This window comes from Tenrec ecaudatus, chromosome 3 (genome assembly GCF_050624435.1).
Source record: "Tenrec ecaudatus isolate mTenEca1 chromosome 3, mTenEca1.hap1, whole genome shotgun sequence".
NCBI classification, from domain to species: Eukaryota; Metazoa; Chordata; class Mammalia; order Afrosoricida; family Tenrecidae; genus Tenrec; species Tenrec ecaudatus.
The window spans coordinates 2,881,680-2,909,487 of NC_134532.1; the positions used below are offsets into that span (position 1 = coordinate 2,881,680).

General features: G+C 37.3%; 1 long non-coding RNA gene and 1 pseudogene across 3 annotated transcripts in view; both read right to left on the reverse strand.

Moving 5' to 3' along the window:
• Positions 1-467: 467 nt before the first annotated feature.
• LOC142442548 (uncharacterized) overlaps positions 468-27,808 on the reverse strand; it is a 40,979-nt gene continuing 13,638 nt past the window's right edge. Inside the window, exons 1-5 of one of the 3 annotated variants that reach the window (XR_012783432.1) lie at positions 13,681-13,767; positions 12,912-12,959; positions 7,065-7,165; positions 6,655-6,736; positions 468-4,235 (exon numbers count right to left, since the gene is read on the reverse strand). This is a non-coding gene — a long non-coding RNA (uncharacterized LOC142442548). Of the gene's footprint in view, positions 4,236-6,654; positions 6,737-7,064; positions 7,166-12,911; positions 12,960-13,680; positions 13,768-27,808 lie in introns of those variants that run through there. The other 2 variants (XR_012783431.1, XR_012783433.1) reach the window with 2 other exon arrangements.
• LOC142443050 (signal recognition particle 9 kDa protein pseudogene) lies at positions 18,636-19,994 on the reverse strand (annotated as a pseudogene).

Here is a 27,808-nt window from a genome sequence, read left to right on the forward strand (position 1 = left end):
CCTTGTACTGCTTTTCAGAAATGGAGTCAAGAGATTGTCTCATAACAACTGGACAGATAGAATTGTCCCATAAGGTCTCTACAATTACAAATATTAATGGAACCGTCTTTTCCCCAAGGAGTTGCTATTGGATTCAAATCACCAATCCCTTAGTTAATAGCTGTGTGCTTAAACGCTACACCACCAGAACTAGTTAATGGTCAGGTACAGGTTAAACATTTATAAATGCATAAAATTAGAACTTAATAAATAAAAATATGATGTACTAAATTCCGAGATAAAAATTCAACTTCATAAAGAAAGTCACAGGCATGACTTAATAATACTTGTGTAAATTTATTGAAAGTACAATAACTTTCGATGTAATGTGCCTTCCAAAGAAGACAACAATGCATCTGTAGTAGGATGTCATGAGACATCCCTTCACAGAAGGGTCACAAGGAAGGGATGAGTCAGCCAGGGCACAGTATAGCACCAATGAAACACACAATACTCCTCTGATTCTTTGTGATTTCCTCACCCCTCACTATCATGACTCCAGTCCTGCCTTTCACTGCAGGCTACACTGGAGCATGTGCATAAGTACAGATAAGAGCTCATGACACATGAAATTCAGGAACAGAAACTGGAGTAGTGATAACAGGAGGATAGGGGTAAGGTGGAGTAAAGAGAGGAAGAAGAGGGAAAAGATCACAATGATTGACATATAATATCCACTCCCCCAGGGAGATAAACAACAAAACCTGTGAGGGAAAGGAGACAGTGGTCGGTGTAAGATGTGAAAATAATAATAATTTATCATTTATCAAGGGGTCACAAAAGTTGGGGTGAGGGAGAGAGAGAAAAAAGAGGAGCTGATACCAAGAGCTCAAATAGAATGTAAGTGTTTATAAAATAATAATGGCAACATATATACAAATAAGGATGATACAATTTAAGTATAGATTATTCTAAGAGCTATAAGAGACCCTAATAAAACGATCTTTCAATTAAAAAAGTGCAATATCACATGCTAGAAATCTTCATATGAAGGATGGCTGGTATGGTGAGTTAACTTTGATTGGGTTATAAGAAAAAAACCCTAAAAATATGACTTAAAATAATTTTATTGGGGGCTTGTTCAATTCTTATCACAATCCATACATACATACATTGTGTCAAGCACATATATACATTATTGCCATCATCATTCTACAAACATTTGCCTTCTACTTGAGCCCTTAATATGGGTTGCTCATTTTCCCCCTCCCTCTTCACTCCCCCTACCTCATGAAGCCTTCATAATCCATAAATTATTATTATTTTGTCATATGTTACACTGTCCGATGTCTCCCCCTGCCTGCTTGTCTGCTATCCATCCCCCAGGGAGGAGGCTTATATGTAGATTCTTGTAGTCTGTTTCCCCTTTTCACCGCACATTCCCTCCACCCTCCAGGCATCGCCACTCTCACCACTGGTCCTGAAGGAGTCATCGGTCCTGGATTCCCTATGTTTCCTGTTGCTATCTGTACCAATGTATGTCCTCTGGTCTAGCCAGATTTTCAAGGTAGAATTGGGATCATGATAGTGGGGGGGGGGGGGAGGAAGCATTTAAGAACTAGAGGAAAGTTACATGTTTCATCTTTTCTACCCTGCACCCTGACTGGCTCATCTCCTCCCCACAACCCTTCAATAAGGGGGTGTCTGATTGGCTACCAATGGGCTTTGCTTCTCCACTCTGCACTCATCCACATTTACAATGATATGATTTTTTGTTACTTGATGCTTGATACCTGATCCCTTTGACAGCTCGTGGTCACACAAGCCGGTGTGTTTCTTCCATGTGGGCTTTGTTGCTTCTGAACTAGATGGCCACTTGTTCATCTTCAAGCCTTTAAGACCCCAGACCCTATATCTTTTGATAGCCAGGCACCATCAGCTTTCTTCACCACATTTGCTTATACACATGTATGTCTTCATTGATCGTATCAGGAAGGTGGGCACACATTGATATGAGTTTTAGTTCTTTGATGTCTGATAACTGGACCCTTCTACACCTTGTGGTCAGACAGGCTGGTGCGCTTATTCCATGTGGGCTTTGATGCTTCTCAGCTAGATGGCCACTTGTTTATCAAAATATGACTTTTTAATCTCAAGAAAGAAAGAGTTCAATGGAACAAGACAGCTGTCTTCTGACATATTGCTATTATGTGTATTATTAATTAGATTTCTTATGAATTGTTCCTGAAGTTAGAATTGAAATTATTACATGCTAAGAAGTAGAGCTGATCTTCAACAAAGTGAATATTTTTGGGGGGCAAATATAGCTACCTTCCAGTGAAATAGATTGCCTTCACGGGAAAAAGTACTGTCTTACTGGAGGAAGCCTTCATTATTGAAGGGGTGTCTATGACCACTTTTTACAGCACTATAGAAAAATTAAATTATTTACTAGATTCAATATAACTCTATAATGGTTTGATTTCATTTACTTGTGAAAATTAAGTTGTCAATGAGCCTTATCATGACAGTCTTTATACTTATTTTTAAAACAAATGTTGGTTTATGATTGAATAGCACTAAACTCCTTTCTGAGTTTGTTTAAAATGTTATCTGTCTTTATTATCTATCTTTCACCTTTTACATTTTCAGCACAAGGTCCAAACAGCTTTTAAAAAATATTAATGATAGAATATATGAAAAAAATATTTGGACACTACATTGCTATTGTTAAAATTTATAAAAACCCTGTGATTGATTATGGAGACAAAAGTGCCCTTTGTTTGTCTCCCTGATTTTATTTAAAATGTGCTGTGACATTTTAAAAGCAAACTTTGCAAAAGAAAAATGGGTAGCTTAGAAACTGCAGTCTCATCACCAAATTCTAATCAAGTGAAGTTACAAGTAATAGCATTAATTATAATGTGACTTTGTAGTGACCTTGTCCTGCAGACAGATTCTTTTTTTGTGTGTGGATTTTTTAGTACGAGTTGTTTAAACCTTTTGTACCTGTGTTCCAAGTGTTTTGCTATAATTTTCTTAGCTAAAAAAATCATTTTATTAGGGGCTCATACAACTCTTATCACAATCCATACAAACATCAATTGTGGAAAGCACATTTGTACATTCATTGACCTCATCATTCCCAAAACATTTGCTCTCCACTTAAGTCCCTGGCATCATGTCTTCATTTTTCCCCTTCCTCCCCGCTCCCCCCTCCCTCGTGAACCCTTGATAATTTATAAATTATTATTTTGTCCCATCTTATACTGTCCAACATTTTCCTTCACCCACTTTTCTGTTGTTCATCCCCCAGGGAGGAGGTTATATGAAGATCCTTCTAATAGGTTCCCCCTTTCCACCCCACCCTCCCTCCACCCTCTCGGTATTGCTACTCACACCACTGATCCTGAAGGGATCATCCTCCCTGGATTCCCTATGTTTCCAGTTCCTATCTGTAACAGTGTACATCCTCTGGTCTAGCCAGATTTGTAAGGTAGAGTTGGGATCATGATAGTGGAGGCGGAGGAAGCATTTAGGAACTAGTTGAAAATTGTATGTTTCATCATTGCTATTCTGCACCCTGGCTGCTGCAGACAGACCCTGGAGCAGTGCAGGGTGCAATGCTAACAGGAGCTCTTGAAATATTCCTTACTATTGCTTAGAAATCATTGTATCCTGAACTACAGTTGCGGTTATCATTACGTCACATTGGTACAAGTCTGTTATTTGTAATGGTAATGCTCTCACAAGTTCTCTTTTCCTCACCACTAGCGTATCTTCCCCCTCCTTTCTTATTGTAAAGTACTGCAAAGTGCAGGAAGGCTTACTTTCAACATTATCAGTGTAAATTATGAGTTGGTTTTAACTCAGATTCAAAGTCATCACAGATGAGAAAAGTCCACACACAAAAAGGAAACCTTAGGAGAAAAAAATCTTTAAAATACGTAGAAGAAACATGCTAGTATAGAAAGAAAAGGCAAAATCATTATCTTTCTTAAATTAAAAACAAAAAAAACCCCTACTCTTCTAAATCTGGGAAAATAATTCTGTTGGAGAAAGTTTACAAGGCAATGTTAACTTTTCTTCCCTTTGGTAGGAAAGAGGGAGATGCTCAAAAGATGAATTGGCAAAGAAGCAGACGGCAGCAACAACGTGCTCCAACCTAACCAGACTTAGGAGGATGGCACGGGACTGGGCAGTGTTCCATTCTGTTGTACAGAGGGTCCTGTGAGCGGGAGCCAACTCAACAGCATCTAGCAACAACAATATCAACAATAGGTAAGTCAATCAACAAGAATGTATAAAAATCAACCTGCAAATCTCTTAGTCTTTCCTATATATAAATTTATTCTGAGGATAAACTAGAAACTGTTGGCTAAATAGGAGGAGCGGTTTTCTTTATCTCCTCCTAGATGGTTTCAGTGGACAGTGTCTGATATGTAGAGGCATAGAGTTAAGTGTACAAATTATACTGTGCTTTCTATTCAGAGAAGAGTCCAGAAAAACCATATTAAATACATTAAATGTCTTATTACATTTTTTTACTTTCTATTCAATGATTGAGGAATCAAATATTTTTGATTACTGTAGAGAATGCAATGTTTGATTTTGTAAAATGTAGACTTGTGAGTCCAAACCAACTCAATGATACCATGCACAAAAGAAAACATAGAGCACGCACAAAACTAGGACTGGTTTTCACCTAGATGTTGTTAGCCTGAGGGCTCAGTCCAGTGTTGAATTACATATTTTTTAAGGTTCAATTTTGGTTCATATTTACAATTTTCTTCTGTCTTCACTTTAAATGGGATATACTATCCACATATCAAATCATTTTCTTAAGGAAATTATTTTCTTAAATAAATAGTAAAGAAATTTCATAAAGAAATTATTTGATATGTGGATATTATATACTGTTTATATGCAAGATAATAGAAAACATCTCAATAATATTTTTATTTTACTATGGTAATTACAGAAAAGTATATTTATGTAGGTTTATATACCATAGTTATACATGCACATATCTTGCATATTTAAAGAGATCATCATAATATATTACATTGTTTTTATGTTGTTGTTATGTGATCCTACCACACAGTTTGTAATACAATGGTGACTGGAGTTGATTACATTGTGCTATTTAACACCATGGGGGATTAGTATGTCGTAACTGAAAAATCACTGAGAATCATGAATGAGTGAATTTGAAACAAAGAGTTTTAAAATTAGTGTATCTTACCAGAACACATACATTACATTCTTTCTTCACTAATGTACCCTTACTATAAAATGATTTCTTCTTCTTGCCATAAGAAGAAGCTTACAACATCAATGAAGTAGAATGTAATAAGAGTAATAAAAGCTAAGAAGTAACATATACTCGAGTATAAGCCGACCAGACTATCAGCAATGGCACCAAATTTTACCACAAAAACTGCATTAAAAATGTGCTGAAAACCTCAGTTTCTACTCGAGTATATATGGTACATCTTCAATGTAGTCCAAGATGCGGACTTCTTGCATCAGTTTGAAACCCTTTTCACAAATTCCCAATTTCATCAAGATCCAATTAAGCTTATTAAGCCAGTATGCCCTGCTTTACTGAGACTGACGTTTCCACACTGTGTTATCAACTGTAGAAGAAAAATACACATATGCACACACTCCTCTTTATATTCACATTCTTTCTCTCTGTATGCCTGCACTTATTACAACCAAGCCACGTTTAAACCTGTCTGTATGCTTAGCGGATGGGGCAGAGAAGTTATCTCAGTCATACCTTTCCCTTGTCTTTTTAAGGTGCTTTCAAAAGAAAGACCAAAGCATTAGCTCAAAACAAATCAAAGCAGTAGTTTCCAGGGAGATCCACTGGGCCCATTAAATTCAATGGACGGAGGTCAGTGTGGGAGGTTATGTTGGCTCGTATGAGTGTGCGCGTGCGCGTGATTTCAAGTTCCGTGAACTACACCAAGAACAAACAGATTTGCCATGGAAGAAGTACAGCCAGAATATTCTTTAGAATTAAGGATGTGAAGACTTCTACTAGATGACATTTCATTCCGTTGTACATGGGTTGCTCTGAGTCAGAACAGACTCAATATATATATATATAATCATTTTTTAAAAAGAAAACAACCTATATATATATATACATATATAACAACCTATATATAACTTTATATATATATATATATATATAACTTTTTAGAAAATTCCATTTTGTGGGTGTAGCCCCTTTTATAAAACCCTGGAAGGATAAATCTATAAAGACAGTAACTTGTATAAGGGTTCCTGGGTGGTATGGTAGGGAAGGGGATGGGGTGTAATGGGGAGCTGATATTAAGGAGTACAAGAAGGAAGAATGAGTTTTGAAAATGTGGTAGAGATTGTAAAATACTGCTTGATGTGATTGAACTATGGAATAGTATGGTGTCTGGATTAGGTCCTAAAAAATATTTGAAACAGAAAAAGAAGAAGGAGGAGGAGGAGGGGAAGAGGAGGAGAAGGAGAAGAAAACAGCTAGCTAAAAAAAACAAGCAAACAAATTGATATAAATATATATAATTTTTTAAAAGAAAACAACCTATAACCCATGAATCACTCTCCATTACATTTAATATATTTGTCAAATCTGTGATTCCACTCTTGGAAACACTTTTTCAAACTCACCTCTTTGGATGGCTGACAGCACCTCCATTGTTTTGTTCTTCACCTCTCCTACATCATCAAATTGCTGTCCTTTCATGTCCCTCTTCATTCACAGAAACAAAAAGAAGTTGCATGGAGTGAGCTCAGATGAGTAAGGTGCACGGGGCAAGAGAAGCATGCTGGTTTTTTGCCCAAAACTGGCATACTGAGATGGCTACGTGAGCAGGTGCATTGTCCTGGTGGCAAAACCAGTCCCTCGTCTGCCACAAAGCAGACCTTTTTCACTGTACACTGTTACGCCATCTTTTCCGAACCTCTAAATTGTCCATAGTTGGCCTTTGAGCAAAATGCACAAATTTTGCCAACATTTTCATAAGTAGGAGAATTTGACAGACATCCAGAATGAGTTCTGTCATCAATCAATATTTTACCTTTTCTGGAAGGAGGAAAACACTTGTATACTTGAGTTTTTCCGTAGCACTGTTCTTGTAACGTGTGTTCAACATCACAACGGTTTCTGAGCCATTTTTTCCTGAGGAGGAAACAAAATTTCACAGCTGCACACTGTTCTCTTAAATTGGCCATTACCAAAAAAAAAAAAAAATGGTTCAAGCTAAATTGCTTTTATGAACAAATTCACCGTGACCAGAATCTCCCTAGTGCACTAACTCAGAGAGAGTTGCTTGAAGCTCGCCTTGCAGAAAACTGTCTACTATGAAAACTCTGACCAGTGGAGCTTTTTTCTAGTTTTTTTTTTTTTTGCTCCCTTGTATACTGGAAAACAGAAAAATACATAGCAGAAAGTCAAGAAAGCTACCCAAATGACAAAATAAAATAGTGAAAAACTCCTATATAAAAACACAGCAAATATGAAAAACCAGATAGAGCACAACATTTATCAAAAGGGAGATCAGATGATGTGGCTTTAACTATTCAAGTGAGATTTATCATTTTCATCTATTTTAGTCATCTGAACAATGTTCTCTGTCTGATCACAGGTTATTCGAAGACCTCTATTATGACTAGAGGGAAATCACCGGAGGCTTATTCTCTATGTAGATCCTGAAAATACACTTTGGCCTTCTGAGCTAGTTGATTTTTGTACAGTTCTTTGGCATGATTGAATTGAGAGCTTGCCAAAGCTAAGATCTTCACTTAACAATTGAAAGCGCTGAGCCATTTGCGAGCAAACTTCCAATAACAAATTCATTGGTGTGAACTGTACAGTTTTCCCACTGCTTTCAGGATTTCTGAAATAATTAATTCATTCCAAGAGTTTGGTGGTATTTTGTTCATCTTTGAAGCCTGCCTAACCTCCCTTCAAGGACTTGATCTACCTAAAAATTGCTCTTTTGTGTGGGGCAGCATTTCAGTAAACCTGTCACCAATTATTTGGGAAGATGCTCAAATGACTGAAAAATGACTCGGGGAGCGATCTACTTGAGTTTCATCTAAATTTTGGCATTAGCCTGGGCCTAAAAATCTTTTTCCCCATGATACAAAAAGTATTCCCCTCCCTTTTTTTTGATGGCACTAATCACATATATTATATAATATATAATAATATAACACATGATATGATAAAATATGACATATGATACGATAAATATGATATGACATGACATGATTTGATATGATACAATATTATATGATATAATAAATAATTAAAATATGATATGATATTATATGATATTATATGATATGATATGATATGATAAAACTGAGAAAACTTGTTTGCAGCAATTCACGGATGACATAGCGGTGTTTAGGGGGTAGGGATGTAGGTCTGAAACAGTTGCAACACTACTTTTCAACGTATCCTCATAAGTCCACAAACATTTTAAGATTGAATGTCTCCTTAGAATTCATTTAAATAGCAATGTCTATTGTAAATCATCATAAAGCAGCATCTTGCCTTGGGGCCTTTTTGCTCTGTTTCACTGCAAACAATAATCTCCAATATATTTCTTTTTAAACTATTGCCACTACTCACTTTAGAGGTGATGAATTATATTTCTTAACATATATACTCTTACACCGAAGTCCCCTATAATGTGCCATCTATTTCTGTTTCCAATTTTATATCCAATTGCACCGCAAAAGTAACTAAATTCACCCCCAAATTAGGACACTCAACTATTTAAGATCAAAAGGGCAACATTTCCTGCAGGACAGAGTTCAGAAGGCTAGGAAAGGAAGAGGAGGGGAAGCAGGAAACACAGCTAGGAAAGGAAGAGGAGGGGAAGCAGGAAACACAGCTAGGAAAGGAAGAGGAGGGGAAGCAGGAAACACAGCTAGGAAAGGAAGAGGAGGGGAAGCAGGACACACAGGAAAGAGGTGGGACAAGTCCCAGGGCATTGAGGGCTGGTAGCAGCTGAGTTGAAACAAAATGTGTATGAACTGGTAAATGTGAACCTGATCATCAGATCTTGAAGCCTTCACCTCATTCACAGTAAAATGCTGAGAGAGAGAGTGGGGGTGGGGGGGTGAGGGGTGGGGGTGGGGGGGTGGGGGGAAGGGGGTAGAATATCCAATCATGCAATTACGTCAGCCTACAAATGTCCCCTATCATTTTCTTCTTCTTAGATATTACTTCTGCTTCATCCATTCCCAGGAATCCCTGCTATCTCTTTCTTTTTACTAGATCTCATGTCAAAGCCTGCTCATCCCTAAAAACCACCAGTTTAAATTTCACCTCCTTTGGATTTCTTTTCTAATCCTCTCAACCATCTTAAAACCCTTAGATAATGGCAATTAACTTGTTGTGATTGTATTGCAGATTATAGGGTTCACACTATAGGGTTCTTTCCTATTTTTTATAGTTGTCTGTAACATCAAAGATAAGAACATAAAAGAGTAGCTATCCATTAAACTTTAAGTTTTTTTAATTGTGTGATTTATTCACTCACAAATAGGATACCAAACCTGGACTTTGGATAATACATAAATTAACTCTTTTCCAAAACTTTTGGGGGGAAACAAAGCCAAAGGGACAAAGAAAAAACAATGACAGATTTAGTTGAGCAATAAAGTCTTTCTTAATAAAATGTAATCACATAAAGTGTGGTTATAAATCAAGAACAAATCTTATGAGAGATTCTAAGAAAAATGATATGTATCCATAAAGCAAAAATGCATCTAAAACTAAGTAATTATGAATTAAGAAAAAATATTTTACTTTAGGTATTTTTTCAATTGCTACTGGAAGCATGCTACCCTTGATAGTTTTTCAGAATTAAAAAGAGATGAAAACAAAAATGTACAAAAATCAGATATCCTACTTCTTCTTTTTAGTTTCTTTTGTAAACCTTGTAATGCACTTACTGAGAAAAGAAATACGTTCTGCTTATTAGAATCTTCAACTTTTTATTACTAGTCTTACATTAATTCTCCTAATTCAACACTAACAATCAAATTCCCAATGACAGGAGTCAAAAATATTATAATTTATTGATTCAGGTCAAAATCCTGAAAGTTTCCAAGTGTAGAAAATTTTAGCTAACAAGGACAAAAATAATAAGTAGGCGATCGATGTTAAGGGAAAGCATTTACTAGTTGCAGTGTGGATTGTTCCATGAACTTTGCTGTTTTGAAAACAGGTATCTGGTTTTCCGTAACGACATTTGGACTTGAATTCCTCATGGTACTGGCAAAGCTGGCTTCACAATGTACATTTCTATGATTAGAACATGCTTCACCGGTACAGTTTGTGAGGCCACTTAAGAAAAAAACTACAGAAACAGCTATCTATAACCCAGCATTTTAACTAATAATTTTTAAAAGTGGATAATCGTGTAGATGCTACTTAAACAACATGCTCTCAGCTTCATAAAATTAACTCTACATCAAAATCTTGCCCATAATTTAAGGAATCTGATTCTCACAACTGTAGGTAGGATATAGTAAGTATGAGTTTTGAAAAATTAAAAGGACACTGATTTGCTAAAACAAACCAAACCATGGTTCCCACAGCCCTTACCTCGGGAAAACTAACCTGAGTTACAAAGTTTTCACAAATTCAAGAAAACTGGAAGAACTCAGTAGGGTTTGGCCTTTGACTTTATCTACTGCTGACTATAAATTGTACAAGGTCTTGCCACTCCATTTCATTATTCTAAATCCAGGATAATAAATTATATTATATTATTTATAATAAATAAGAGAGAGTTCATTTGTGATTTTTGTTTACAAGATATTTCATATTGCATGTGACTTTAAATTGTTAGTGTTCCATTTATTTTCATTGATTTTCCCAGCTAATGCATATGTTAATTTTTAATCACATTTCTGAAGTTTTTGCTCTTGAATTGAGAATAAAACCAGAAAGTTTTACGTCAGGGTCTTTTCTCTCTTTTTATATGATCTATGTTTTTACAGGATGAATTTTGAATCCCAATTTTTAAAGTATTTTCTTCCAAAGCACATTTTAAAAATCTCATTCTTTCCTTTGACACACAGAATAAATCAAAGAGGAAAATTTAGCTAATTGGTAATTCTCTTCCCTTCTGTATAAAATTCAGTTAATAATTCAGGTTTAAAATAAGGAACTGTATAAATCATATCAAGAATTAAAGATCAGAATTTTCCATTAGTAACGATGCCAACAAATATTTCTTTTTCAGAGCTGGAATAGCTCATTTATAGAGTGCATGCTTTCGAAAGACTGGAGGAACCAAGAACTTGATCTATCATTTTTGAAACATGCCCTGAAGCACAAACACAAAGAGACATCTCAGAAGAGGATTGTGCTCTGTGTCACACCTGGCCGCTTGCCTGAGAGAAACTTCAAATCATGAAGAAAGCTGCTTTCAGGCTGAGCAGAGGAAGAGCAGAGTTAATGAAGGCATTCTATAAGCTTTTAAAAACACCTTTCACTAAAGCACTAAAGAGTGCCACGATTCTTTTTTTCAGGTGCCTGAGGCTGTGGGAAAGAAAAATTTCACTCAATTTTAATTAACACCTTGTATGGTCTGTGAGCAAAATAGGGGGGTGAAAAGACATGACTGGAAGTATTCCCTCACTTTTGGCCCTTATCTTTCCTAAATGTGATTTATATGCTTACATTGTTCGCTTATCTTAATTCAGAAAAATGTCTTCCAAATATTTGTTGGATTCTAATAGGAAAAAAGTGAGGGATTTTAAAAAGCAAAGCTGAGTACCAAACAAGCAAGGAGTTAGAAAATGAAGAGACATCTATGAATGCATTCCATAAAACATTAGATGAGAAGAAGTGCTTTATGTCCTGTAAAGTAACAAGAGGAAGCTACCGTACTTTTGGCCAGATAAGCAAACAAACAGAAAACAAATTCACTTCCATCAAATTGGTGCTGACTCATGAGGACCCTACAAGACGGGGGAGACGTGCTCCTGTGAGTTCTCAAGATTTTAACTCTCTAAGAGAGTAGAAAACATTGTCTTTCTTCTTCCGTGAATCTGGTGGTCTAACTGCTAACCTTGCAGGTAGCAGCACAACACACAACCAACACGCCTCCTCCTTGTCCAGCTAAGGCTTTGATATCATTTTTATAGGAATCTATATTGAGAGAGTTTCTTTGTACTCTATAACCAAGTTCTATGACTGGACATGGCCATTCTATAAAATACATCTAAATAATAACCTCCCAAAAGAATAAACCTGCTAGGGAGGCACAAATCTCTTAAAACCTAATAATTCATAAACTAAATATTTCCTCATTAGAGTCAGAGGAGGCATGAGAAATTTTCCATGTAAGAATGCAATGTAATATTCAATATCAGTTTTAATACTGAATAAGCTAAATGTTTTCAAATACTAATTGAAAATTCCTACGGTTGTCCAACTTCTGCTCTTTACACATATCTATTACTCTTTTTCATTGATGCTTTTACGATCATAATATATACTGATTCTTTCACTAACCCATCACCTCATACAATCTCCTCCCCATCCCCCGCACTCAAGTAAATCTCACATATAACACTTTATTGGGTCTGCAGAATCAACAGTCCATTCTTACTCGTTGTCTTCCATTGCTGTGCCTTGACAAACTTAGACATGTTCAGATATTTGCTGGTTCCTATCACACTGTACAATAGCCATGTTCTACTCTGCTTGTTCCTCTCTCAACTGCCTGCATCTTCTCTACACTGTATAAATTTCCAAGGTTTGTATAGCATGATTGTGAGTATTGGTTATGCTCTACTTTCTTGGGAAACTCTCTGGTGTCCTTTTACTAGTGTCTATACTGTATTTTCCCACAATCTCCAAGCTTTTACCCTGTGTCAATGCAGTTACTCACCATCTTTCCCCTTATGTCTGCTTTACATCCCACAGTTTGCTTTTGTAACTGAAAACAGAAAAGGAAAATCAAAAACCAAAAAATCACCTCCTTGGGTATTTTTTTGATCAATGTGAACACATTTAAATAGACACGTTTATTTAATGATTTCAATATAAAGACATTTACATAAACATATTTCTGTCTTTGCTAGTACTCTTCCTTAATCGTCCTACTCCAGAATTAAGCTCGAAATTTCCAAAGCATTTTTGTGATTACTTTTTGAGATGCTTATCAAGTTTTAATTTACTGTTACAATTTGGCTTGAATCCTACATATCTCCTACTAAGTAGGCTGAAAACTCAGTACGGTATGTCTTCCTATTCAAGGGTCTCATCTGGAATATGCATATTATTCTCATATTTGCTGAGTACATAAATTCAAGGATACAGTAAATGTTGTTTTTCTTAGAAATGAACTTGTGGAAAGAATAATGAATTTTGAATGCAAAGCCTCTTTACAGCTTTTCTTAAAATGTTTAATACTCCATTGTCCCACCACTAAGAACTACTACATAGAGGAGGAGAATTGGTGGAGAATTCACATTCCACAAGATTCACTCCAGGGCACAAACCAGGTGGGAGGCAGGACTTTTTATGATAAGAGATTTGCAGCCCAAGGTTAGGAACATGAATCTGTGCTCTTGGCCACATAACTTTTTTTAAGGGACTTGCAGATATTAATCCTTGTTGATTCCTCTGAATAGTGAAGACTCATATTTCAACACAACCTCTACCAGTTGTCAGGATTCTTCATGCCTGATCTTTGAGGCTTCCTTCTGTTCACTGAACCTGATGGGGATGATGGAATTTTTATCTGAAAGGAAAGTAAGTGGCTAAATCAATGTCTTTATTAAAGGGATTAGGCACATAATTATATGGCTGAATAAGGCAAAAGGATGGATTCCATCATCTCACTGAATGGGTAAAAGAACAAAGCTAACCTAGGAATTCAGGGAAGAGAGAGGCCCTTAACATAACAGACAGTACATGAAAGGGCAATTATTTACATGAGTAAATCTAAAAGACAAGTATAGGTTTAAAATACACTTCAAAAATGACATAACTATGTGGCAATGTACTAAGCAACTGAAAATAACATTTTAGTAAAGTAAAATCATTCAAACTGCTTTTTAGATAGTAAATTACCAGCAGTGATAGTTTGAAATCAAGAATGTTTTACTGTTGCATAATAGTTTCCCAGGTATTAACCAGTAATATGAAGGATTGAGTATTTATATCATGAACTATGAACCATGATTTTCCTAAGAAATAAAGATGCTGCTGCTGTGTGTATATGTAAGTAGTTTGTGTGTGTGTGTGTGTGTGTGTGTGTGTGTAGTGTTTGTGTGTGTGTGTGTGTGTGTGAGAGAGAGAGAGAGAGAGAGAGAGATTGTTCTATACATTATGAAAGTCCATGTGCCATTTAGAGAAGACAGACGCAAACAAGCTAACACATTGTGGTAATAGTTTATAAAAGAATATAGGGCTTCAAGGAAATTTTATCTTAAATTAAAGGGAAGCATGCTTGATGTTCACTCACTGAACAATCAAAAAGGATTCTTTCCGTACAAATTATTCTTTGAAGAAAATAAAGGCAATTTTGCCACCAAAATTATATTTCATGTCGTATAGCTGAGATTTCCTAATTCATATCTAGGTTGATACAAGTAAAATGTTCCTGTAAATTGTTTACTTGTCACCTGATTTTCCACAGCAAAATGATTTTAAGTTCAGTATAAGTATAAATGCTTGCAAGGCCCATTGGATTTCAAAGACAAAGAATATTTCTAATCTCAAAGAAAGAGTTATTTTCAATTTAATACACGCACAAGGTATTGAGTGGGTAATGAAGGATATACAGAAGGGATGATTTCCAATATATTGGAGAAAAAAGATAAATGTTTAAAATAATATAGCACTGTTCAAAAGGTGGCAAGGAATGCAAGAAAATCCCAAGTAAGGTGTGTAGTACTGGAATAAAACAGTTACTTTGGGTTCTAATCAAATCAGTCTTCCCGCAGGAATTTTAACAAATGTGATCGATTTGGAGAGTCCAAAATGTAGGTAAGTGTACAGTATAATAAATATGAAGCAAAGGCAAAAATGTTTACACTTGAAAAATAGATCAATTAAAATTAAATAATGGAAACTAACATGGATTGAATTGAATGATATAAAGCTAGCTTAACTGAACTGGAATGAATTGAGCCTTAGGGTAGGGCCTATCCATACCAGGTTTAAAAGTCCTGTTATGAATTTAGAATGTAATATGTTGGTTAGTGAGGTAGTTAGTTTATTGAGCCAACCTAGCTGATAAACACATGTGGGGTTAATTGAAGGGGAGAGAGATAAATGGCTTGGTGAGCCTCCCCTTTCTAGTTCTTGGGTCTCTTGCTTTGTGATGGTCAAACCAAGGTGCAAATTTCCTTAGCCAGTTCCCTGCTTCACCTGGCAAGGCTCACTTCCTGCAAGACATCCCCAAGGAGAAGCTCCATGGACCTACCCCAATGCAGCCCTGGGTGCTGGAGCAGCCGTGTGGAGACCCCTGCGAGTGCTAAGATGTTTGCTTACAAACTCACTGATTCAGCTTTCCTCCAGAAGTTGGCATCATAGTGTGTGTTTTCTGAGGTGGACGAGGACTTTGCGGATTGGTGTTGGACATATGGGTTAATGTTCGACTTGTGGGCTTGGGCAGCACTGAGTTGGGATGTTTTCTTCATATGCACTTAACCTTTATATAAAACTCTCTTATAGATGAGTTTCTGTGGATCTGTTTCTCTAAAGTACCCAGACTAACACAGCTAGTAATGTACTATTCATTTAATGAATATTTATTAATCGCTTCTCATTCACTGTCATTGAGTCTATTGCAACTCATCTCTACAGCTTCTAGGAATTAAAAAAATTAACCTAACACAGTTTGGGGCTTTAGAATATTATTTACTAGTTATTTTTCCAGAGTTAATGACAATATGTTTATTATGTTACCTGACGTGGTTTCACATTGGGCTACAATTCATAAAGTCAGCAGTTTGAAACCACCAGCTGCTCCGAGGAAGAAAGACAGGCCTTCCTACTCCTCTAAGGAGTTACCATCTCTACTCCCAGAAAGAGGTACAAAAACTCAAAGGGGTAGTTATACCTTGTCCTACAGGCTCACTGTGAGACAGCATCCACTTCACAGCACTTTGGTTTCTAGCCCCAGCGGTTATTGTTGCTATGAATCATAAACAGGATCTGAAAGGGTGAAATGGGCAAAGAGGACCAGAAAGAGAATTCTCCTGAAAGGTATCTTGTAGATAAAGACACAGGGGCCAGAAATGGCTTATTGAGTGCTTCGGTTGGCCTAGTTTCCCCCCAGACTTTTCTGATGTTCCCATGGAAACATGCACGTTTCAAGAATCCACACAATTTCAAGAATCCACACAATCGTGAACACATTGGAATCATGAGTCACCCTCATTGGTGAGGATGCATGGGAAAGACCACAAACCCAGTGATTCAGACTATGAAGTTTAGGCAGTCCTGGATTGGATTGTGTCCCTCCAAAACTTGTGTCCACTTTGCTAGACCTTGGCTCTCACCCCTTTGGTCATTATGCAGTTGTGCGGATTGGTAGGTATGTGATGATGTGATCATCCCCAAGATGTGTTCCAGTGTGACAAGCTAATCGTCTGTCAGGGCATTAGGATCGGTTGCAATTCCCTTAAACAGTTTTTTTGGGATATAGATGGAGCTTCCCTGGGGAAACCTGTAAGTAAGGTCAGGATGAAAGGGGAGAGGAGTACGAAGAGGAGGAGGAACCTCCCTACCACCTAGAATGAAGCGCTGGGAGGGCAGTTTGGAAGTTTGTCGTTTGGACCCAGAAATTCTGATCTGAGAATTTAGTGAAGCGAGGGGAAGATGGATGCAGAACACAGCTGAGTGTCTCTAGAGTATGCCGAGGCACAGTTGTTAAAAGGGGGCAAGGAGCTTCCACAGAACTTTCAGAGAAAGCCTTCCCTTTTGGAGCTGATGCCATGAATTTCAACTTCTGGCTTCCGATGTTGTGACAGAAAATATTTCTATTTGTTAAAGGCATCCACTGAGGGGATTTCTGTAATGACAGCACTAGATAATTCAGAGAGACAGGGCATGGCAAAATTTTATGCTGAAAAAATTGACATAGACTGGGTCATGGAGACTTTTACTTTCAGTTAAAAATCCTGGATTTTATCCCTAGGAACCATCAAAAGCTTCTAAGCAAAGGAATTATACCTACCTATTAAACGTTCATCCATAAGAAGGCTATTGACACATTGTCCAGGCTACAATAATATTGGCTTTGCAAATTGAAAATAGAAGGCTTGAGAAAAGAAAGTGGAAACACTTTGAATAAAATATGTGATAGTTGATTATTATGATAATGGATGAAAATGGTGTTACTCATGCATTCACTCATTAATAGAATAATTACTAAATGCTTACTAGGTGAGGACGTGGCAGGGAACAAAATGGGTAAGTAGTTTACATTCTCTTTAGGTTGCCATTACTTGAAGTGAAGAATTAGTTAGTGGAGATATAGATATAGATATATTGTATTAATTCTATTACATTATAGGTAATTCAACATTGAATACTGAAAGTGAAGAGGACTTGAAGCCCTTTTTAATGAAGATCAAAGACTATAGTTCTAAGTGTGGATCATATATCAACAGAAAGAAAATAAAAACCATCACAATTGTGCCAATAATCATGATAAATGAGGAAATCTTGAACTTAAAAGCATTTCATTTTATGCGGGTGATTATTCCAATAAAATCAGAGAAGCCTGTACTTATATATAAGTACCAATATATTTTTTAATATATAAAAGATTTTTGTCGATGCATCATCCATCTAAATCTATACGCTTCATCTCTCTAAACCTTCCCCAAAGAAGTCTGCTCTTTTCGATTTGCACATCGAGATGGCAGTTTAGAGAAATCTGCAGGAGTAAGACGAGGACTGGAGGGTGATGCAGAGAGATGTACCAAACATATTCTCTCACAGTAGCCAGCCCACGCCACCCTCTACAAATAAGCAGATGCAATAGGAGTAATGGTGTGGGCTTGGGGGTGGGGGAGGGTCCACAGTGAAACTTTCATGTTTTTATTCTCACCAATGTAGTTTTCAGATTTCAGAACACTTCTCCATAATTTAAACTCCATGCTCCTCTGATTTCTTTTAAGTAAATATATGAAGACTAGCCCCTTGTAGTTAAAAAAAAAACTAAGAAAAAAGAGTCATCGTAACTTTTGGAGCTGACCTCTCTGCCTTGAATGGATCTGGCCTGGCAGATCACTTCAGAAACCACAGGTGTTTTTTTCCCTTAATTCCAGTAACCATATTTTATATTTATTAGTCATTACAGCACAACTTTTTATGCTCCAAATGAAATATCAAACTATCAAAATGTTTACATTTACTTTTCTTTTAAACAGATTAAGTGGGAAAAAATGGTTTGCTCTGATATTCCCTTTTCAAATTATTGACGCAAACTTACCAGAGAAATAATTATGCACTTTGTTCAACATAATGAATGAAAACTTAGATTCATGTCTTGCTCGATTTCCAAAAATAAATAAGTGCAGTCTAGCTCTCTGAACATCAAAAACTAAAGTACAAAAAATATATCTCAGATAATGAATATCCCACTCAATAACATAAAGCATGTTGTATTCTAAAACTTGCGCAAATGCAAGACATTTACTTCCTAAAACACGAGTCTTCATCTTAAACGAGTCGGTCTGTTTCCATGGCAACACCTCGTGACTCCTTGGCTACCATAAGTCGCATGTGTTGACTGGAATTTCTCAATCTTCTTTACATCTTGAGCTTGGGCCATTCTGTACACCAGGCAAACTAAATCATCTGTTACTTAATACACAGACTCCCATCAGTATGCCTGTATTTAAGAACCACACGCACCTTCATTGGGTCAGTGAAGTATAGCTTCTCAGCAGTTTGGCTGAACTCCTCCCAGGTCTGCAAATGTGGCACCGTGGCACCGGGGTGAGGGGGGAGGGAGGAAGGGTCGTGGGACTGTAGACGGTGAGCCTCAACTTAGTCCAATTGCCTACCTACCCTATTTCCCCGAAAGTAAGAATCCCCCGAAAATAAGACCTACTTACAGTTTTGCCTTTCGCAGAAATATAAGGCACCTCCCCCAAAATAAGACCTCCCTGAAAATAAGACCTTCCCGAAAATAAGGGTTTGGATGGTTATGATGGTGATCCAGAAGATGATGACATGACTGTCATTGAATAAATGAGTAAATGTACCATAGATTGTTGTATATGGAAATAATGGTAGTAACAAGAAATTCTTGATACTGGAGGATTCACAGTTTGTGTGGTTATGCTGGTTTGTGATGACAACTACTACCATACCGTATACAGGTAATACACTTCCTTTTTTGTTGTTCAACAATAAATGTGCACCGTATTCTTCTTCAAGGAAAAGTAAGATAGTCTCTGAAAATAAGACCTAGCACATCTTTGGGAGCAAAAATTAATATAAGACACTGTCTTATTTTAGGGGAAACAAGGTATGTGCTGGCATCTCAGCTACACAGAGGGGATTGTCAAAACCACAGTTTTGATGGGTCCTACTCTATAGATCAAATCCAAGGTGACCCTAGTTAGGGTTCATTACATAAAATTATCTTCATTAGTAGCAGTTTCCTTAAAAGATTCATGATAATATCAGCTCTTACAGCAAGCTGATTTTTGTACAATGTTTTTGGCAAGGCTTGAGCCAAAAACTTACTGAAGCCAAGATATTTATTTAAAACTGAAAATGCCTAAAGATGTGAAATACAAACTTTAGTAGCTAAAACATTAATATTAATTATATAGTCTTCTTCCACCAATTTCTGGCTATTAGCCACAATCTATCCAGTTTCATAATCTTTCCTTTCTTTGCTAATTAAAAAAATTTTGAATAAGAAGTTTAATATTGACATGAGTTCTATGAGGCATTTATGAATAATAATAGTCACTGATAAATGACGCAGTAGCATCTAAGTTTGAAATATATCTTTTGTTTGAAATATATCTTTTATATATTGGGATGGTTAGAGTTAATAATATACAATTTGAAAATTTAGAATCAATAATAGTTAAGATATGGACAGCAGAAAATTAAAGTAATTTCTGTTGTTTCAATGAAGCTAATTTGGGCAATAAAGAGAGAACTTTATATCATAGAGTAATTTTACATTAAGAAAATATCCCAGCCCAGTCAAGTCCACAGGTCTGATATTAGCCGATGTGTCCAATACCAATCAATAATGTCCTCTTCAGACTCAGGAAACAGAAGGAATGATAGTGAATGCAGGAAGACCACAGGTCAGTGTGGGAGAGGTCTTGTGGATCCAGTGGCGTTGTAAGCATCTCAGCGCAGGCAGGGGTCTCCACATGGTTCCTTCAGCTCTGAAACTCTGACTGCCTCAGGGTAGCTTCATGTGACTCCTCCTCATAAATGTCTCATAGGGAGTGAGCCTTGTAGTGGAGAGTCTCCAAGAGAGTGAACAGAAAGAGAGTGTCTCGGCTTCCAGGGAAGAATACAGAGTTCCCAGAATCCTCAGGGGAAAGCCATATCCACACCGAGGCCTCACTGGCTATATAATGATTGACAGGCTATACTCCACCCCTTCACTCATAATCCTCTCAAATTGACAATAGATTATATAACTAACACTATGTTCAAAGTGCGACCTTCATTCCCCCAACAGGCAGCCTATGCCCTCCTCGTCATCAATTTTAAATCACTTGTTCCCTTGTCTCTGAGTTTGTTGGCACCCCCGTTCCATTCCCTTGCTGCCCCCTTTCCCCTGTCCCCCTGAAACCATCAGTCCCTTTGTTTTCTCCTCCAAATGTCTTATCCAACCTATCTTAACTAGATAGACATGCAAAAACAATAAGAAGAACAAAAACCATATAAAACAACAACAAAAACCTAAACCAGACAACAACAAAATAAAAGCCTGTAAATAGTTCCAGGTCTGTTTGTTGACCTTTATGAGTGTTTTCTGGTCGGGTCTGATGGGATTCCATGCCCTGGCCTCAAAATCTATATTTTGTATTCCTTGGAGACTCCATTGTTTTGCTTCCCCTGGTGCTGATGCACACCTTAGTGTTCTCCCTGGTTGCTGGGGTCAGATCAGACACAATTCCCACACTGTGTCTCCAATGTTGTCCCCATAGTGCTATGGGTCAGTGTCTCCTGGTGGGACCAGCCCTATGGGCCTCTTCGTGCATTGACTGCTCTAAGCAATAATATGACCCTTGGGTCTTGGTGAACCAAAATGTGTTCCACTCTCTTTCTCACGTCTTCCCTTTAGTTTGCTCCTGTGTGTTTTGATCAGATATGTCCCTATCCCCAAGCTGTAACTTCAGTGCTGTCCTCTGCATTCTTCAGGAGGGTTAGGATGCGGGTTGGTCCATGAAGCTAGGATTGGGGCCAACCATGTAGACATCTCTAGTGGTTCACTGGTTCATACTGGTATGTTGCATTCATGCCTTGGCACACCAGCTTGAAGTCTGGTCCCTCTCTCTGTCTCCTGTGGAGATACAAACAATACCCTTACCTTGGGTGGGTCAGTGCCCTCTTTCCACGCTACCCATGACTCTTTTTAAAATTTCCCCTTCTTTATAGTTGGCTGCCATATGAATGCCTGGATTGGGCCTGGCCCTTGACAATACTACCTGGACCTCACCCCCAGGACTGGATGGATATACATTTCCCCTCTATGCTTCTTTTGCTTTCCCAGCTCACCTCAGTGGACTCATGCTGTACTTGTCCTTTTGTACTTGCATTACTTTGATGAGCATAATGCCCTCCAATTCTTCCCATGCGATAATGTGCTTCATGTGTTCACCACTGCGTTTTAGGAATGCATAGTACTCCATTGTATGTATGTACCACCGTTTTTTAATCCATTTGTCCATTGATGGAAATTTGGGTGGTTTCCAAATTCTTGTGATTGTAAATTGCACCGCAATGAACATTGGAGCACAGATATCGGATGATTTTTTTCTTGCCTCTTCTAGGTATATGTCCAGTAGGTGATAGCTGGGTCATATGATTGCTCAATTTTGATCTCTTTCAGATATTGCCAAATTGATTTCCATAATGGCTACACATACCTAAGATCTACCAGAACTGAACGAAAGTTCCTACCTCACCAGTGCCCCTTTGATACTTGTTACTCTCTGGGCTATCTTTGAGGGAGTTAGGTGGTATCTCATAGTTGTTTTAATTTGCATTTGTCTAGTGGCTAATGATTGTGAAAAATATTCTCATATGTTTATAGGACATTCAGATTTCTGCCTTGGTGAAACTTCTGTTCAGGTCCTTTGCACACCTCCTCAGTTGGCAATTCGTTTTTTTTTTTTTTCTTATTGTAAGCTAACAGAGTACTGTAGATTTTAGGAATGAGGTCTTTGTCTGATGTGTCATTGTTAAAGACGTTGTCCTACTCTGTGGACTCTTTTATTACTCTCTTGGAAAATTCTTTGAATGTGCAAATACATTTTATCTTCAGTATATCCCACTTAACAATTTGTGTCTCCTCTGTGTTTCTGTCCTTCCCTTTCACCAATAGCCTATGTATTCTCTGTGCCAAGGTGCTCGGGTTTGTCCCAATTTCCTCATGGATAGCCCTAATATTCTGAGGTTTTACCTCAAGGTCTGTGATCCACCTTGAGTTTATTCTTGTGCACGGAGTGAGATAAGGGTCTTGCTTCATTTTTCTGTAGGTAGATATCCATTCTTTCAATTTGTTGAAGAAGGTATCTATTTCCCATGTGATATTTTTGGGACTGTTATCAAAGATTAGTTGTCTGTATGCTGATGATTTCATTTCTGGGTTTTCAGTTCTTTTCCACTGGTCTTAGTATCTGTCATTATACCAATACCACACTCTTGAGCAACGTGGTTATGTAATAGTTGCTAATGTCAGGTAAAATATCTCTCCAATTTTGTCCTTCATCTTGAGGAGTTCTCTGCCAATTTTGCTAATTCTCTGCTTCTTCCCTCTCCATATGATGTTCGTAGTCAGTTTTTCAAATTCTTTGAAGAAAAATGATGGTGTTTGTATCAGGATAACATAAAACTTATATAGTGCCTTGGGGAGAACTGACATCTTTACTATATTTGGTCTTCTGATCCATGAGCATGGGATATTCTTCCATTTGTTGAGGTCACACTTGGTTTCTCATAATAGTGTTCAGTGGTTTTCATTATGCAAATCTTTCTGGTTTTTTTGTTGTTTATTTGTCAGGTATATCCCTAGATATTTCAATTTGTGCCTGGCTATTGTGAAAGGCAATACCTATTTGATCCCCTCTTGTCTGATGTGCAGAGCAGACTTCTATAGACTTGTTTGTTGATCTTGTATCCTGTCACTTTGCCATATTCTGTTATTGCTTCTAGCACTCCCCTGTGGAACTTTTTGGTTTTTCCATATACAAAAATTATATCATTTGTGAATAATGATAGTTTTACCACCTCCTTCCCAAGATTATTACATTTTATGTTTATCTGCTTTATGTTGTTAGCTAGGATGTTAATTAAGAGTGGGAACCAGGGGCATCCTAGTTTGATCCCCTTTTTCAGTGGGATTGTTTTCATTTTTTTCTCCATTGACTACCACATTAGCTGTTGGTTTTTCATATATAGCTTTCGTTATGTTGAGTAATTTTCCTCCCATTTCTATCTTATTGAGTATCTTAAACAGGAATTGGTGTTGGATGTTGTCAAATGCTTTTTCCACTTTTATTCACAGTATCATGTGGTTCTTATAACTTTTCATGTCAATGTGGCAAATAATACTAATGATCTTTTGTATTTTGAATCATCCCTGCATCCCTGTATTAATCCAACTTAGTCATGGTGAATTATTTTTTTTATATATTTTTGTATTCTATTGGCCAGTATTTTGTTAAGGATTTTGCACTGATGTTCATTAAGGATGTTGGTCTGTAGGATCCTGCCTGCTTTAGGTATGAGAGTTATACTAGCTTCATAGAAAGAGTTCGGGAATTTGCCATCTTTTTCTATGCTCTGGAAGAGTATGTGTAAGTTTGGTGTCAGTTCTTCCCTGAACGCTTGGTAGAATTCTCCTGTGAAGCCATCTGGCTGGGGGGATTTTTTTATAGTGATCCCTGATAATCTTGTTTATTTCATTTATTGCTGTGGGTCTGTTGAGATTCTTGATATCCTTCTGGCATAGTCTAGGGAGGGATTGATTTTCCAAGAATTTGTCCATGCCTTCCAAGTTCTTGAGTTCATTAGTGTGCAGATATTTGTAGTACTATGTAATTATCCTTTTGATTTCATTATGGTCCATTTAATGTTTTGTCCTTCATCCTTGCTATTGAAATTTGCTCCTTCCTTTCTTTGGTTAGGTTTGCAGGGGTCTGTCAATTCTGTTAATCCTTTCAAAGAACCAACTTTTATGTGCATTAATTTTTTTGATACTTTTCTTGTTTACCCTCTCATGTATGTCAGCCCTTGTGGTTACATAATCTGTTGTCGATTCGGGATTTATGAGTGAAGGGTGGAGCTTACTTGTCAATTAGGTTGCAGGTTGGAAGCACTAAGGAGAAAAATAGCTCACTGAAGACACTCGCTTACCCTCTGGGAGACATGGCAGCTGACAAGACCCATGTACTAGAGTAGTGCCCTGAGCTGGAGGAGATACCTGGAGACCCCTGCCAGCACTGAGATGCTTACACTGCCACTGGATCCACAAGACTTCCTACCCACTGGCCTGTGATCTTCCTGCATTTGGTGTCATTGCATGTATTTCATGAGTCTGAAGAGAACTTTATAGATTGGTATCGGACATATGGGCTAATATCAGACTTTTGGACTTGATCTGTACTGGGCTGGGATGTTGTCTCAATATTCAATTGATCTTGTATATAAAGCTCTTTCTTATTCACATATGAGCATCTATTTATTGTTTCTCTGGGCTACCCAGACTAAAACAGCCCTGATTTTTATTATTTCTTTTTGTTTTTGATTAGTAGGATTTTCTTGTTGATTGTAGTTTTGCTATAGTTGCTGTAAATTTTTTGCCAGCATATCAATCATGTCTCTTTTCCTTTTACATATGTGCAAGTGTTATTAGCAAACCTCCTCTGATAACTGCATGTGTTTTGTCCCTAAGGTTTGGTACATCGTATTCTCATTATCATTCGTTTCTATAAACTTCCTAATTTCATCTCTGATCTGGACCAGTACCCACTCCTATTGAAACAGAGAGCTATTCATCCTTTAATTGTTTGCCCTTGTTTTCTTAATCACCATTTTGTTGATTTACAGCCTTATTGCATAGTGGTTAAAGAGGAAAGTTTGTATGATATCTGTGTGCTTGAATTTGCACAGATTTGACTTGTGTCCCAGCATGGGGTCTATGTTTGCGTGTGTAACATGTTTACTTGAGAAGAATGTGAGTTTTTGTATTTAGTTGGAGAAATCTGAAAATATCAGGTAAAGTCATTTAATTGTAATGTTTAGCTCTGCAGACTCCTTGTTAAGCTTCTTTCTAGCTTTCTCAGAGAGTGGTATATTAGTGTCACCTACTGTAATTGTTGAGCCTGTGATTTCTTTTTTTATCGTTTGGAGCATTTGATTGGCAAATGTTGTTGGGTGTGTGTATATTTATTATGATCATTAATTCTTGGTCAACTGTTCCCTTGAGCATTATACAGTGTCCCTCCTCATCTCTTATTATGGCTCGCACCTTGAGTTCAATTTTTGTCTGATATTAGAATTGCAAGCCCTGCTCTTTAAAAACTGCCATTTGCTTCTTGTGTTTTTCTCCAGCCTTTTATTCTCAGCCTATTTTTATGCAGTCTTGAGATATGTCTCCTTTAGGCAGGAGACCACCAAGTTGTGATTTCTAAGCCAGTATGCTAGCCTCTGTTTTTGAGATTTTGATCAGTCCATTTATATTTACGATTATTACATCCATCTGTGGATTCTATGACGTCATCGTACATTTTGTGTTGCGTGTTTTCCTACCTCCCTTTCTTATCAGTGTGTTATGCGTACGTGCATGCCTGTTTGGTTCATTCTTGCCTCCTTTCCACCACTGAGTCAATTTTATCTTGGGGGCCTTTTTCTTGTTGTTTCCCTCTAAGTGGAGATGTTCTATGTGGCAGTCTCTTATTTATGCTCGGCGAGTGTTGTTCTTTTGCCCATACTAGGTCTGCAAAGATCTATTGCATAGCTGGGTATCTTTTAACATATTATTTGAGTTTTTCCTTGTCCAGGAAGACTCTTACTTCTTCATCCATCTTGATAGATAATTTGGCTGGATAGAGAATTTGGGGGTTTGTGTTATCTTCCTTGAATTTTCTAAATATCTTACTCCACTTTCTCCTCTTCTTCATAGTGTCTGCTGGAAGGTATGGGTAGAGTTTTGGTTGGGTACCTTTAATAAGGTGACCAGAGTTTAACATTGGTAAAGCAGGACACCATTGATAAAAATCATATCCTGGCCAAATAGCCACACGGCAGCCAAAAATAGTATACCCTAGATTGTCGTGCATTCTTTCCAAAAATCGGGAGTTTTTGAAAACACTGTGGAACATGGGAAAAATTGTTTAAAAGAGGGACTGTCCCGCCAAAAGCGGGATGTCTGGTCACCTAACTTTATAAGTGACTGTTTGTTTTTCCCTAGCTGCTCTTATGATTTTCCTCAAAATTGGATAGTTTATCTTTTTAAAATCATTTTATTAGGGACTCATGCAACTCTTATTACAATCCATACATATATCAATTGTGTAAAGCCCATTTTTACATTCGTTGCCGTCATCATTCTCAAAATATTTGCTTTCCACTTGGGCTCTTGGATTCAGCTCCTCATTTTTCAGTGGATAATTTAAGTATTATATGCCTTGATGACTTCTTGGGATTCACTTTATCTGGTGTTCTTTTGGCCTCCTGAATTTTTGCTTGGTTTTCTTTCATTAGGTTGGGGAAATTTTCCTTTAAGAATTCTCTTACTATTTTTGGCATTGATTTCTTCATTTCATCTTGTTCCAATTATTCTAATTCTTATTAGCATCAGACATGGTTCTCAGGTTTTCTTCAGCTTCTCTGATTATCTTATTTGTCTGTCTTTCCAATTTGTTGAAGTCTGCCTGGTTATCCTCTAGGTCACTGGTGCAGTTTTCTGCCTCCTCAAGTCTGTTGGCAAAGTCTGCTAATTTGCTACTGGCTTTTGTGATCTCGACTTTTAGTTCTTGTATCTCCCTTTGGTCCATGGACTTTACCTCCTCTATCATTTCATCTTTTTTTTCATTGCTTCCCTCATATTCTGTATGACTCCTAAGGTGACCAGATTTTAACATTGGTACAGCAGGACACAATTGATAAAACTCAAACACTGGCTAAATAGCCACATGGTAGCCGAAAAACCATATACCCTAGCTTGTCGAGCATTCTTTCCAAAAATTGGGACTTTTTTAAAACACTGGGACGCAGGAAAAAATAGTTTAAAAATCAGGACATCTGGTCACCTTACCTAAGCAGCATTCTGAAGATTTGTTTTCTGTGACAGGTCAGTGTCTACCTCTTCTTTGACTGCTGTTAGTTTTAGGTCATCCCCTGATTTTATTTCTCCTATTTTCTTATTTATGCGGTTTAGGCAGCTTTCCATTTACATGCCATTTTGGTGAAACTCTGCCATATTCCTGGGAGACAGAAACCGTGGGCTCTCTCTCTCTGTTAGGTTGGTATGAGTGTGTCTACAGCCTGCCTGTAGCCAACTACCCTGAGGAGTTGTGTTATACCTTTTCCCACTGGCATTTTCCTCTC